The sequence below is a fragment of the Triticum dicoccoides genome, chromosome 1A (genome assembly GCF_002162155.2).
Source record: "Triticum dicoccoides isolate Atlit2015 ecotype Zavitan chromosome 1A, WEW_v2.0, whole genome shotgun sequence".
Taxonomy (NCBI): domain Eukaryota; kingdom Viridiplantae; phylum Streptophyta; class Magnoliopsida; order Poales; family Poaceae; genus Triticum; species Triticum dicoccoides.
Genome location: NC_041380.1, coordinates 221,527,431 through 221,540,489, shown reverse-complemented (window position 1 = coordinate 221,540,489; position 13,059 = coordinate 221,527,431).

Here is a 13,059-nt window from a genome sequence, read left to right as displayed (position 1 = left end):
ATTCCATCATGGACTACATATGGAGCAAAATGAGTGAATCTACATTCTCAAATGTATCTGTATACATTTGTATGTGATCCATAGTGGAAATCTCTACAAAGAGTTATATTTTGGAACGGAGGGAGTATGATAGTAGTACAGTATGTTCCTTGTAGTGAAGAGGAGCAGGGACATTTGTAGTGTAGAGGTCTATTCGGTCAGTTGTGATGGACACTTTCAACTCTTCGGTCCTATTTGATTCGTAGGATTTTGTAAACATAGGAATAGGAATTGTATTGGCCTGCCCACTTGAATCATATAAGATTAGCAAGGAAATGCGGGGAGTTGTGTCGCCTTTGAGAGTTACACTGATATTAACAGTACCACACCTTCAGTTGAAGAGAGCTGGTATCCGAAGCCTTTCTAGCCATACCCGCAATAGTAGCCTATATTTTCCAGCAAGTTCCACTTTGCTGATTTTACTTGTGATGCTTACTGTTTTCCTGTTATATCTGCACTATGATCTGTGTAGCTACTTTGTGTCGCACTAGCAGCAGTCCACTCTTGAAGCTAATTAAACAACACACCAATCATAAGTCCAAAGCTTACTTCTACACATATGAATTATGGTATGATACTGATAGTAGTTAACAGGCACACATTTAATTGGTCAGGTAATGCTCCCACATGAGTTTCCAAATGCATGTGGCCACATATAAAGAGACAACATGGAATTGCATTTCTTTGGGCGTTGTGATTCATCATGAGTGGGCAACCAACATTGTATGCAAAGAAGCAAAACCTCAAGCATATGCTTCCTCTTATGTTCTTTAACATGGTCCTCTTTTGTTATTCTATATTTAGTACATATAGTATGTTCCTTGTCAGGAAGGGGAGCAGGGACATCTGCAATCAATAGCTGATAGAGTTGGCCTGTACATGATCGATAGGCTTTCAATTAGTAGCGGCAATACAACACCGTATTTTCCAGCCAGTTCCACTTTCTCGATTTATATATCCTGGTTATGTTGTACCCCTTTTCTGCCTAGTTGTTGTGTGCTCTTGTTATCATGGTTTGGCAATAAACTCTCTATACAGTGTATTATGAACCTATCATCTACCAACTATCCTTACTTCTGGAGCCTATTTTTTGTGTACTTGTGCCAGATTATATTAATGCACGCACCATATTACAACACACATGGGCTCTCTCATCAAAATCCAGTGATAGCACACAAGGGCTTGCAGGGCGCCCCTATATTAGAATATCCTCTGCATTACAAAGATAATCTCACTATTATTTATGTTTTCAGGCTTCTCAGATATTATACGTAATCACAGTGAATATCAGAATCCGCGCATCAGAAGAATATAGTGGAACACTACAACGACTTACAAAATTAGCACCAAGGCATTGAGTGTCATTCTGGATGCAATGAAACTCATATGCTCCCCACCGGTAGATTCTTGTTCCGAATATGATCCTAATGACTATTCTGACCTTGAGGAGTCAAAGGCAGATGGTATGTCCTGTTCACCCATCAAGGTACATGTTCTAATTTGGCAAGGTTTTATTGATTGGGCGTATCTTGCATAAGGTGTCTTGCATTTCTTCTACTTTGTTGCACTGCCATATGCTTAGTTTCCTCATCATATATGTCAAGATGCCATGCCCATCCATTATCAATACATATTCCATTTGTCATCATACCATGTTTTTCCACTCAAATGTTGTTCTTGTGCATCAGACATCAAAAAGGAAGAGGGTGATTGCCGAACCTGAAGGAGCACGAGCAAAGTCCTTGAAAAACATGGTGGTGCCGGAGAAATTAGGCAGCACCCCACTTATATTGGCTCTACAAACAGTGACACAAAACGTAGGACCGACTCCAGCAGACTGTACCCATACTTCACTGGCCACACCACTAGCCCCACCACACAAGACCTACACTCCAGCAAAAGGTATGCCGATTTCAGTTTCCATAGCACCAGTCGTACCACAGAAAAATCCCACTCCAGCAAAAAGTACAGCAAGTCCACCGGCCGAAGACCTATCCCAACTGCAGAGATGGCCAATTCCTACAGATTGGAACCCATTCCAGTTATTCCTAGTTTAAAAGACAATGCTTTCAATGTTGTTAGGGACTACGTGCATATATTCCCATCATGGGAAGATTATAGTGAAGACAAACACCATTTTCACATCTTCTTGTCCCACTTACATGTAAGTGATATTATGCATGGTGATTATTTCCTGTTTTCTGCTGATTGAACACATCAATGATTTACATTACATTGTTGTAAGTAGGCGAGGGGCAATCTGGATAGTCATGCCGAGCAAAGCTTGCTTGCGATTTTCAAGGAAGCATTGCAGCGGTATCCGTGTTACCTGAGGAAATCACACTTTGATGGCAAGTCTATAAACGAAATTCCGGTGAAGTCTCCTGTGCTAAATTTAGAAGACATTGAATGGGAAAACCTGGTTATGCACTGGTCTCGTTCCCAGGATGAGGTACTGTCTATGATATCACATGACAATTTGAACTTCTACTTTTCCGCATGTGCCTTACAGATCTCTTTTGCAAGAAATCTGCTCGAAGAAGAATTATGGTTTGAAAAGGACGACAGGATATTGCAAATATGCTGCCCGCTGCTTTGCTCTTGTTAGTACCTGTTGTCCTTTATCACTGTACTTGCATTCATACCTAGTTCATTATGTGATAGCAGTATGCATGATAGCTTGCTTATCAATTGTTCGCTCCAAATTATCTAATATGTATGAATTGTTGCATTAGTTAGAATATATCCAATGCCAATGAAAAATTTTAGCTCTGCATTGTTCTTGTAAGTACCTGATGTCCTTTATCAATGTACTTATATTGATAGCTAGTTGTTCATGTACCATCACTCTGCAGCTTATTTTCCTTTGCCCTCCATTTTCTACACATTAGATCTATATTTACTCTTACCATAAGGTTGGATAACACCGATGGTACTGAAGAAGTTTAGCTCTGCATTGCTATTGGCTGTACCTTTTGCCTGTATCGTTGTACTTACATTTATAGCTACTTGGTTATGTAGCATCACTCTTCATCTTTCCTTAAATATTCTCCATTTTTTCTTATATTATCACATATGTATTTGCTCTTAACAAAATATAGAATAAAGGCAATGCATATGAAGAAGATTCTGTGGTAAACTTCTTGAACTGCCCCCCCCCCCCATCAGCATGCACAAGGGCTTTATAGAGCCTGTCTTCACCACTAATGTAAGTTTGTCCTTCTCAAGCGTTTAAACTTTGTTGTGTATATTTGGTTAGGCATGACTGCAATAACTGTTTATTTTTGGTGTTTGCAACAAATTGCATGTTTAAAGTTTATTATGTAGTTCATCAACAAAACTTGTCCTTCTCAGATTAAGTTTACAGTTGTACAACCAAGTTCCTTCTTCATACCATGTAAATTAAACTATATAGAGCAAGTGATCTTCTTTTGCACTACATGTATGCTTCTGTTCTTGATCTGTAATCCAGTGGTGTGGTGAACCTACCCACTACAACACAATGTCATATTCTGCAATGTCTTAACTATGAACAATGTCATACCATTCTACTATTATTTAAACCGTCTCTTTATTTCCAATCTGAAATGGGATAAATTGACAACACACTAACCACTGAGACTTATAAGTTCTTGATCTGTAATCCAGTGGTATCGTCAAGCTGCCAACTCCTTCACAATGTCATTTCCTGCCATGTCTTAACCTGAACAATACCATATTGTGTTAATGCTATTTTAAATTGTGTCACTATATTCGTCAATAAGAAATGTGATGAATTGTCAGCACTAATACTTATATGTGCAAAACATGTCATCTGTCTGCTTGTTTCTCTTTCAGAGTGAGGAGGATATAAGCGTCAAACAAGCGCAGTCTCATCAGCTTGCTCAGCTGCTTGTGCTGCAGCTCCCGAGCAGGGCTAACCATTCTTGAACTCTATTGAAGTGTTGTCGGTTTTGTATATTATTTTTTCAGCATGTTTATTTGAACTGATGGTGATCTTTGATGCCTATTCTATGTAATCTACTGTCTGCTTGTGCTTCATTATCATAGTGGCGAACTTTGATGCCGAGTGGATGTAATATGTTCAGGACAGAAGGGAGCACGGTAGCGAGCGAGACCCCAAGGACACGGCAAGGAAGAAAGTGGTGCAGCGCCTAGTGTACTTTGTTAGTTCCTTGCAACAAGGAGATAGATCGAGGTACTCTGGTGTGCAAAAGTTGATCTTTGGTCTCATCATGGCCTCAAGGAAACTGCGCCACTACTTCCAAGCCCATGAGATCACGGTTGTCACTCGCTTCCCGTTGCAAAGGATACTTCAAAACCCTAAGGCTACCGGCAGAATAGTGGAGTGGACTTTGGAGTTATCCAGTTTTGGCCTAAAGTTTGAGAGCACATCAACAATTCAGAGCAGGGCATTGGCAGAGTTTATTGCAGAATGGACGCCAACCCCTAATGAGGAAATACCGGAAACAGTCATCCCCGGCAAGGAAGCGCCCCAAGAATGGATCATGTATTCCGATGGTGCCTTTTGCCTGCAAGGTGCAGGTGCTGGCGTGCTTCTTGTAGCCCCCTCCGGGGAGCACTTGAAGTACGTTGTCCAGATGCACTTTGCCCGGGAAGAGGCGACCAACAATATAGCAGAATATGAAGGGCTCCTTTCCAGGCTCAGGATTACCACAGAATTGGGAATCAAGAAGCTGATCATTGGAGGAGATTCACAGCTGGTGGTCAGACAAGTCAACAAGGATTACTAAAGTACATTCATGGAGGCATGCGTTGAGGAACTGATAAGATTGGAGGAGCACTTTGTCGTATTTCGGGTTCCGGCAAACCCTTGAGGTTCGAACACTGGGGTGCGCACGGAATTTCTCCTTCTACCTATCTGCAGCCCTTCGCCTCGCTAAGATCTAAGCTATGGAAAGAACAACACAAGAGACACAGGGTTTATACTGGTTCGGGCCACCGTTGTGGTGTAATACCCTACTCCAGTGTGTGGTGTGGTGGATTGCCTCTTGGGCTCATGATGATGAGCAATACAAGGAAGAACAGCCTCGCGAGGGTCTGTTCTTGGCTGGGGCGATGAACTGCTAGGAGGAGTTCAGTCACCCTTCTCTCTCTCTCTCTCGATTCGATCTCTTTTTTCCTACTATGGTGGCTAGTCCTATTTATAGAGGCCCTGGTCCTCTTCCCAAATATCGAGCGGGAAGGGAGCCAACAATGGCGGGCTAATTTGAAGGGGGACAGCTAGTACCAGCTATCCTAACAAAAGTAGTCTTCGCCTGCACAAAGCTCTGGTGGTGACGCCGTCTTGGGCTCCACGATGACCTCCGTCTTGCAGTCCTCCTGGTCTTGGTCTTGTTGCACATAAATAGCAACCTTGGCCTGATGCCTCGGTACTCCGCGGCTGCGCTTGCCCCCTTTGCACCAAAGAGGAAAGGAGGACACTGCGTGGGCTGGCGCCTGCCTGGCACCCTTGGTCGTCATGGCTTGTGTCACGGGCACCTCGTGAGGTACCCCGCCTTGATCTCTCCGCCTCCTCGCGAGACAGCCTGATGAGGCCGTGCCTGAGGAAGCCCCCTGTTGTCCGCCCCGCGAGGCTTGGCCCCTCGCGAGGGTCTTGAGTCTGTGTTGATGAAGATGGGCCGTGCTAGGCCCCCCTTTGAGCCACGCCGCAGGCCGCAGGCAGGCAAGTCTAGGGACCCCCGTTCCCAGAACGCCGACAGTAGCCCCCGGGCCCAAGGCGCGCCCGGGCTTGGCCGTGCAGGGAGGCGAAAGGGCAAGAGCGAAGCGCCGCGGGCCCTAACAGCCTGCGGTCTTGGGCGCCGCGTGGCGGTTGATTGGACGTGGGCGTCTCCATTTCCCCATGGCGCCTCGGCAACTGCGCGGATTGGACAAGTCCCTGCATGCAAAGTGGGTCATGATTACCTGCGATCGTGGGGGCCGACGGTTGGCCCTTGCCGACTATAAGTACGGATCGGCGCGCGCCCTTCCAGTTCATCCCCCCTTGCTTCTCCTTCTTCTTCATGGCCCCGTCGAGGAGGTTCTCGGCCGCAGAGAAGGGGAAGGCTCGCCAGGTTGAGCCTGCCTCTCCCCCGCCCAAGCGCAGCCGAGGGCGCCCTCGCAAACATCCTGTGGCCACCACGGCAGCTCCCCGCGGCTGTGGAGACGATTTCCAGCATGGTGACGGGCGGACTGCTGCGGCCGGGGGGCGCGTTTCGGTTGCGCGTCCCCCTAGGCCGCGCTTTCGTGCTGCAGAGGTGCTACCGGAGTTCGTTGTGTGGTCGACGGAGCTGACTAGCACCCGGCTTCCACTTCCTCGCTTCCTCCTCGGCGAGCTCCCGGCCGGCGCCCCGGGCGGCCTCCGGCTCCAGGCTCATGGCTGCTGCAGGCGGGCCTCATGGGCTTCACTGGAGGTCTCCGCAGCCGGGAGCCTGGCCTTGGCCCGCGGTTGGCAGACGTTTGCCAGTGCGCGTGGCCTGAGCCGTCGGTGCACCCTGCACTTCAAGTTTGACGGCGATGCCACCCTCTACGTGAGGGTGTTTGGGGAAGATGGTCGCCGCGTAGGGTGCTGCCCCGAGGACGACGACCGTGGCCGGGAACCCAGCTCCAGTGATGATGGAGAGGACAGCGCTCGCGTGACTGGCGGCGCTCAGGGTTCCCCAAGCTTCTCCGGTTCTTCTTCAGGCGGCGACTCTTCTAGCGGTGGCCGCGGTCAGCCTCCACGCCGTCGTATCCGCTTGGGAGGTGGTAGCGTGTCTGCCCGCCATCGCGCCTCGGTGAAGCGTCAGAGGGAGTCTACCTGAGCCCCGGAGGCAGCTCGAGTCTTCCCTGCAGGCCGGTGTGAGGCGAGCTGCGCCTGATTTGTTCTTTCTTTTCCTTTTTCCTGCATAAAAAGACAGTAGCGTGAAGCCCCGCGGGGGCGTGTTTGGGTTATTGCTTCTTAATCATCGCTTTGCTTCCGTTATCGTGCCTTCTGGCTACGTGCCCGCGCGTGGATAGTTCCCGTCCCCAACCGTGGGGGGCGACCAACCCAGGCCCTGTGTTCGTGTCGCAGTGCCAGTGGGGCACGGACTGGAGGGGTGCTCCTGTAACGGACCCAGGTCGCGAAACCTTTGAACGACTAGGACAGGAACACTCGCGAGGGCGCTCGGCTGCCCCCCCCCCCCTCGTGAGGCCTCGCATAAGAGAAATCGAGGCAAGAGAGTGAAAAGTCGAAGAACCACAAGCCAAAGATGGCAACAGCTTCAATAAAACTTCGAATGAGAATGAACAAGCCAACTGCGGAAAGCAAATGAAAAAGCCGCGTCCGACACCTAATCTAGTCTTCGACGTCTTCTCACCAGCGCGGAGCTAAGTGCTGCCACTGGGCGTGGGAGGGAGCCCCAGGTCCTGAGGCCGGCGCTCCTGAGACTCCGGGGCGTGTACAACCCCAACTCATTATTACGTGAGAGTGTCACGGGCGGCGAGCTTCACAGGCGTTGGCCTTCTTCACAGGCTCCGGGCCTTTTCCAAAATGCGAGGGCTTCATAGGCATTCGCCTTCTTCACAGGCTGTGGGCCTTTTTCCAAAACGCGGCAGCTTCACAAGCATTCGCCTTCTTCACAGGCTCCGGGCCTTTTCCAAAACGCGACAGCTTCATAGGCTCCGGGCCTTTTTCCAAAATGCGATAGCTTCACAGGCATTCGCCTTCTTCATAGGCTCCGGGCCTTTTCCAAAACACGACAGCTTCACAGGCATTTGCCTTCTTCACAGGCTCTGGGCCTTTTTAGGGGTAGAACCTCCGGAGGTGCTGGATGTTCCATACGTTCTGGACCGGCACCCCCTCCTGAGTCTCCAAGCGCGCGGAGCTGGGCCTGGAAACATGAACAACCTTGAACGGGCCCTCCCACATGGGAGAGAGCTTGTGCAGTCCTTCCCTGGAGAGAACCCGCCTGAGCACGAGGTCTCCTACCTCGAGAGTTGTGGGGCGAATGTTGCGGCAGTGATATCGTCGCAGTGCTTGTTGGTACCTCGCCGCTCGCAGCGCGGCTTCTCGGCGACGTTCCTCCCCCAGCACGAGGTCCATCCCCCGCATGGCATCCTGCTGCGCCTCGTCGAACTCCAGGACCCGCGCGGAGCGACGTCTGACCTCGTGAGGGAGGACCGCTTCGGCTTCGTAGACCAGGAAGAACGGGGTCTCTCCAGTCGGCTTGGTCGCGGTTGTGCGGATGGACCACAACATGGACTGAAGCTCGTCGTACCAACCTCTGTCGTGGGCCTCCAGCTTCTTCTTGAACGTCCTGGTCTTGAGGCCCCTCAGGACCTCTACATTGGCTCACTCGGCCTGGCCGTTGCTTCGAGGGTGCGCCACCGAAGCGTAGCATATATGCGTTCCAAGGTTAGCACAGTATGTTTTAAAGAGGTTACTGGTGAACTGCGAACCGTTGTCCGTGATGATGCGGTTCGGCACCCCGAACCGGCTCACGATGCCCCTGATGAACTTGACCGCGGAACCCGCGGGGATGGTGCGGACGGCCTCTACTTCAGCCCACTTGGTGAACTTGTCCACGGCGACGTAGAGGTAGCGGTAGCCCCCTGGCGCCCGAGGAAACGGGCCCAGGATGTCCAGCCCCCAGACTGCGAATGGCCACGAAAGGGGTATAGTCTGCAGGCCTCCTGCCGGCTGATGGATCTACTTGGCGTGGAACTGGCAAGCCTCACAAGCTTCACTAGTTTGATGGCGGCATTGAGTGCGGTGGGCCAATAAAACCCACTGCGGAACGCCTTGCCGACGAGGGTTCGTGATGATGAATGATGTCCATAGTCTCCACCGTGTATATCTTCCAGTAGTTCCTTTCCTTGCTCCCTGGAGATGCAGCGCAGGGATACATCATTTGGTCGCTTCCGATAGAGCTCTCCATCCTTGATGCAGTATGTCGTGGCCTGCCGTGCCACACGCTCCGCTTCCTCCTCCTTCTCCGGCAGGGTCCCTTGTGTTAAGTAACTCCGGAGCTCCGTGATCCAGAACCCCTCCTGAGGTTCCATCGTCAGGAGCAGGCGTGCTCCTGAGGCCGGGCCACAGGCCGGAGCTCCGGATGCAGGTGGCTGGGGGATCTCCTCCCGAGGCTGAGCCGTGTTTGACAATGACGGCAAGGCTGAGGGCTTGAAGAGCCGCTCCTCGAAAACGCCAGGCTCCTGAGGTAACCGTCGGGGACGCCCGTTTGGCGATGTCGTCGGCCTCCTGATTGGTGCCACGGGGCACGTGCTGCAACTCCAACCCCCAGAACTGCTTCTCCATCCTACGGACCTCCGCAAGGTAGGCTTCCATGTGCTCATCTTTCGCCTCGTACACCTTGTTGGAGAAATTGACAAGGAGCTGCGAATCGCCCTTGATGGTGAGGCGTTTCACCCCTAGGGCAGCTGCGGCCTTCAAGCCCGCTATTAAACCTTCATACTCTGCTATGTTGTTGGAGACCTTTTCACCTTGCTGGAAACAGAGCTGCACAGCGTAGTAGAGCTTGTCCTGAGTGGGCGATATAAGCACCGCCCCAGCCCCAGCGCCATGCCTGGAGAACGCCCCATCGAAGTACATGACCCAGCCTTCTGGCGCCTCGCTTCCCGGGGAGAGGGACCGATCCTCGTCGGCCTTGAGGCCTGGTGCCTCCGTCCATTCTGCCACAAAATCCGCCAATGTTGCTCCCTTGATGACTCTAGTCGTGCTGAATTCGAGCTGAAATGCTTGCAGTTCTATGTTCCACTCAGTGACCCTTCCAGCTGAGTTAGGGCTCCTAAGCACTCTCTCCAGGGGGTATGACGAGACGACCTTGATGGGGTGACCCTGAAAATAGTGCCACAGCTTGCGCGAGGCCACCAGTAGCGTGAGGAGGAGTTTCTGAGGCATGGGGTACCGTGCCCTCGCGTCCCGCAACACCGTGCTGACGAAGTACACTGGGTGCTCAATGAGGTTGGGTGCGTCAGTGCTGGTGGCTCCCTTCGGAGACCATGGCGCCTCCTGAGGCGATGAGGCCTCCTGAGGCTGGCCATCTGGGAGAGGGGCCTCTTCCGCCTCCGGTGCACTCCTCTGCGGCGGCTGATCCTCCTCAGCCGCGGTGGCAGTTTCTGTGGGCCTTCCTTGTTCCTGTTTTGCCTTGTCCCGGGCTGCTGCTATGGTTTCGATTCGACGCTCCTCTCTAACCGCCACCAGGGCTGCGCTGGCGGAGTAGGGAGTGGCGGCGAGGTAAAGCACCAGGGGCTCTTGAGGGCGCGGAGCCACCATGACCGGTGGGCTGGTCAGATATCTCTTGAGATCCTGGAACGCCTTGTCGGCCTCTTCAGTCCACTCAAAGGGCCCCTTTTTCTTCATTAGCTGGAAGAAAGGCAGCACTCGCTCCCCCAACTTGGAGATGAAGCGCCCTAGCGCGGTCACGCGCCCGGTGAGCTTCTGCATTTCTCTGAGGGTCTTTGGCGGGCTCATGTCCTCCACCGCCTTGACCTTTTCTGGGTTAGCCTCGATGCCTCGGTAGGACACGAGGAAACCCAAGAGCTTGCCCGAGGGGACTCCGAACACACACTTCTCTAGGTTGAGCCGCAGGTTCACCGCGTTGAGGCTCGCGAAAGTTTCCTCCAGGTCTTGTATCAGGGTCCTGGCCTCCCGAGACTTTACCACAATGTCATCGACGTAATCTTCAACATTCTTCCCGAGCTACGGGCCCAAGGTGATGTGCATCACCCGCTGAAAGGTCGCCCCTGCGTTACGCAGCCCGAATGGCATGCATGTGTAGCAGTACACCCCACACGGGATTAGGAAGGCTGTCTTTTCGACGTCTTCTACCGCCATCTTGATCTGGTGATACCCAGAGAAGGCATCCAACAAGCATAGCAGGTCGCATTCCGCGGTGGAATCGACGATCTGGTCGATGCGGGGGAGCGGGAACGGGTCTTGCGGGCATGCCTTATTGAGGTTGGTGAAGTCGACACACATGCGCTCCTTCCCTCCCTTCTTTGGCACAACGACAGGGTTGGCCAACCAATCCGGGTATCGGACCTTGCGAATGACCCCAGCGGCTTCTAGTTTGCGGGTCTCTTGGATGATGAAGGCCTGCTTTTCTGTGGACTGCCGCCTTGCCTTCTGCTTCACAGGGCGCATGTTGGGGCACATGTTGAGGTGATGCTCGATTACACTCCTAGGGATCCCCGCCAACTGGTCAGGATCCCAAGCGAATACCTTCTTGTTTGTGCGCAGGAAACCGACCAGGGCCTCCTCCTGCTCAGGTTCGAGGTTGGCGCCTATGGTGAAAGTGGCGTTGGTGGACCCGTCCTCATCGACGGGTATCTGCTTGGTTTCTGCCTTGTCTTGGGTGAACAACTATTTCTTCTTGGCGGGTGCGGCCCCCTTGGGCTCGGGGGTCTCCGAGTCGGCGGGCTGCGCCGACGCCGCCGTCTTGAAGGCGAGCTTGAGCACCCGCAGCGCTTCTCCGGTGTCCCCGTGCACGGTGAGGACACCGCTGCTCCCGGGCATCTTCATGAGGTTGTACGCCGGGTGCGTCGCGGCCATGAACTGGGCCAGCGCTGGGTAGCCGAGGATGGCGTTGTAGGGGAGGCCGATGGGGGCGATGTCGAAGTCGACCAGCTCCGTGCGGAAGTTGTTGTAGGTGCCGAAGGTTACTGGGAGCCGAATCTGTCCCAAGGAGCTGGATGATCCGCCCCCAACGCCTGAGAAGGGCCGGCTGGGTTGCAGCCGTTCCAGGGGTATGCAGAGGAGGTTGAAGGCCTCGACCGAGAGCATGCTGAGGCCCGCACCGCCATCGATGAGAGTTCTGGTGACGGCCACCTGGCAGATGGTGGGGGTGCACAGCATGGGGAGCGCACCCGAGCAGGCCGAGTTGGAGGGGTGGTCCTCCGAGCCTCGGGCGCCGCCCGGTCCGGGAGAGCCCCCTGCCGCGTGGAAGCGGCGCTGACCCGGCGGATGAACGGCTTGACGTGGTGACTTGTAGGCGGCGCCTGTGAGCCACCCAGGAGGGCCGCGACGACCGGGGGTGTTGGTGTAGCGTGGTGGGTGGGGAAGAGGCTGCGGGGCTCTTCCCAAGAGGCCACGGAGGCTGCCGGCAGGTGGAGCAGCCATTCGCGCGGAGCGCCGGCGAGGGCCATGGGGAGCCAGTTGGCCATGACCCTATCGTCATCTCCAGCTTCGAGGATGGCCTCCTTGTACGCTAGCAAGAAGGCCAGCGGATCAGTCGCGCCGTCGTGGCGCGGTGGCGTCGTTGGCTTAAACTTGTCCGGCCACCGTACCCGTTGCAGGGCTGCGGCCAGGGCTCGGAGCCCCCTGGCCCCCGTGCTGGCACCGGCGGCTGGAGCGGGCGACGCACTACTCATCGTGAGGCAGGTCGTGGCGGTGGCGGAAGGGAACACTCCGGTGCACCCCTACCTGGCGCGCCAAATGTCGGATTTCGGGTTCCGGCAGACCCTTGAGGTTCGAACACTGGGGTGCGCGCGAAGATTTCTCCTTCTACCTATCTGCACCCCTCCGCCTCGCTAAGATCTAAGCTATGGAAAGAACAACACAAGAGACACAGGGTTTATACTGGTTCGGGCCACCGTTGTGGTGTTATACCCTACTCCAGTGTGTGGTGTGGTGGATTGCCTCTTGGGCTGATGATGATGAGCAATACAAGGAAGAACAGCCTCGCGAGGGTCTGTTCTTGGCTGGGGCGATGAACTGCTAGGAGGAGTTCAGTCACCCTTCTCTCTCTCTCTCTCTCGATTCTCTCTCCGATTCGATCTCTTTTTTCCTACTATGGTGGCTAGTCCTATTTATAGAGGCCCTGGTCCTCTTCCCAAATATCGAGCGGGAAGGGAGCCAACAATGGCGGGCTAATTTGAAGGGGGGCAGCTAGTACCAGCTATCCTAACAAAAGTAGTCTTCGCCTGCACAAAGCTCTGGTGGTGACGCCGTCTTGGGCTCCACGATGACCTCCGTCTTGCAGTCCTCCTGGTCTTGGTCTTGTTGCACCGAAATGGCAACCTTGGCCTGATGCCTCGGTA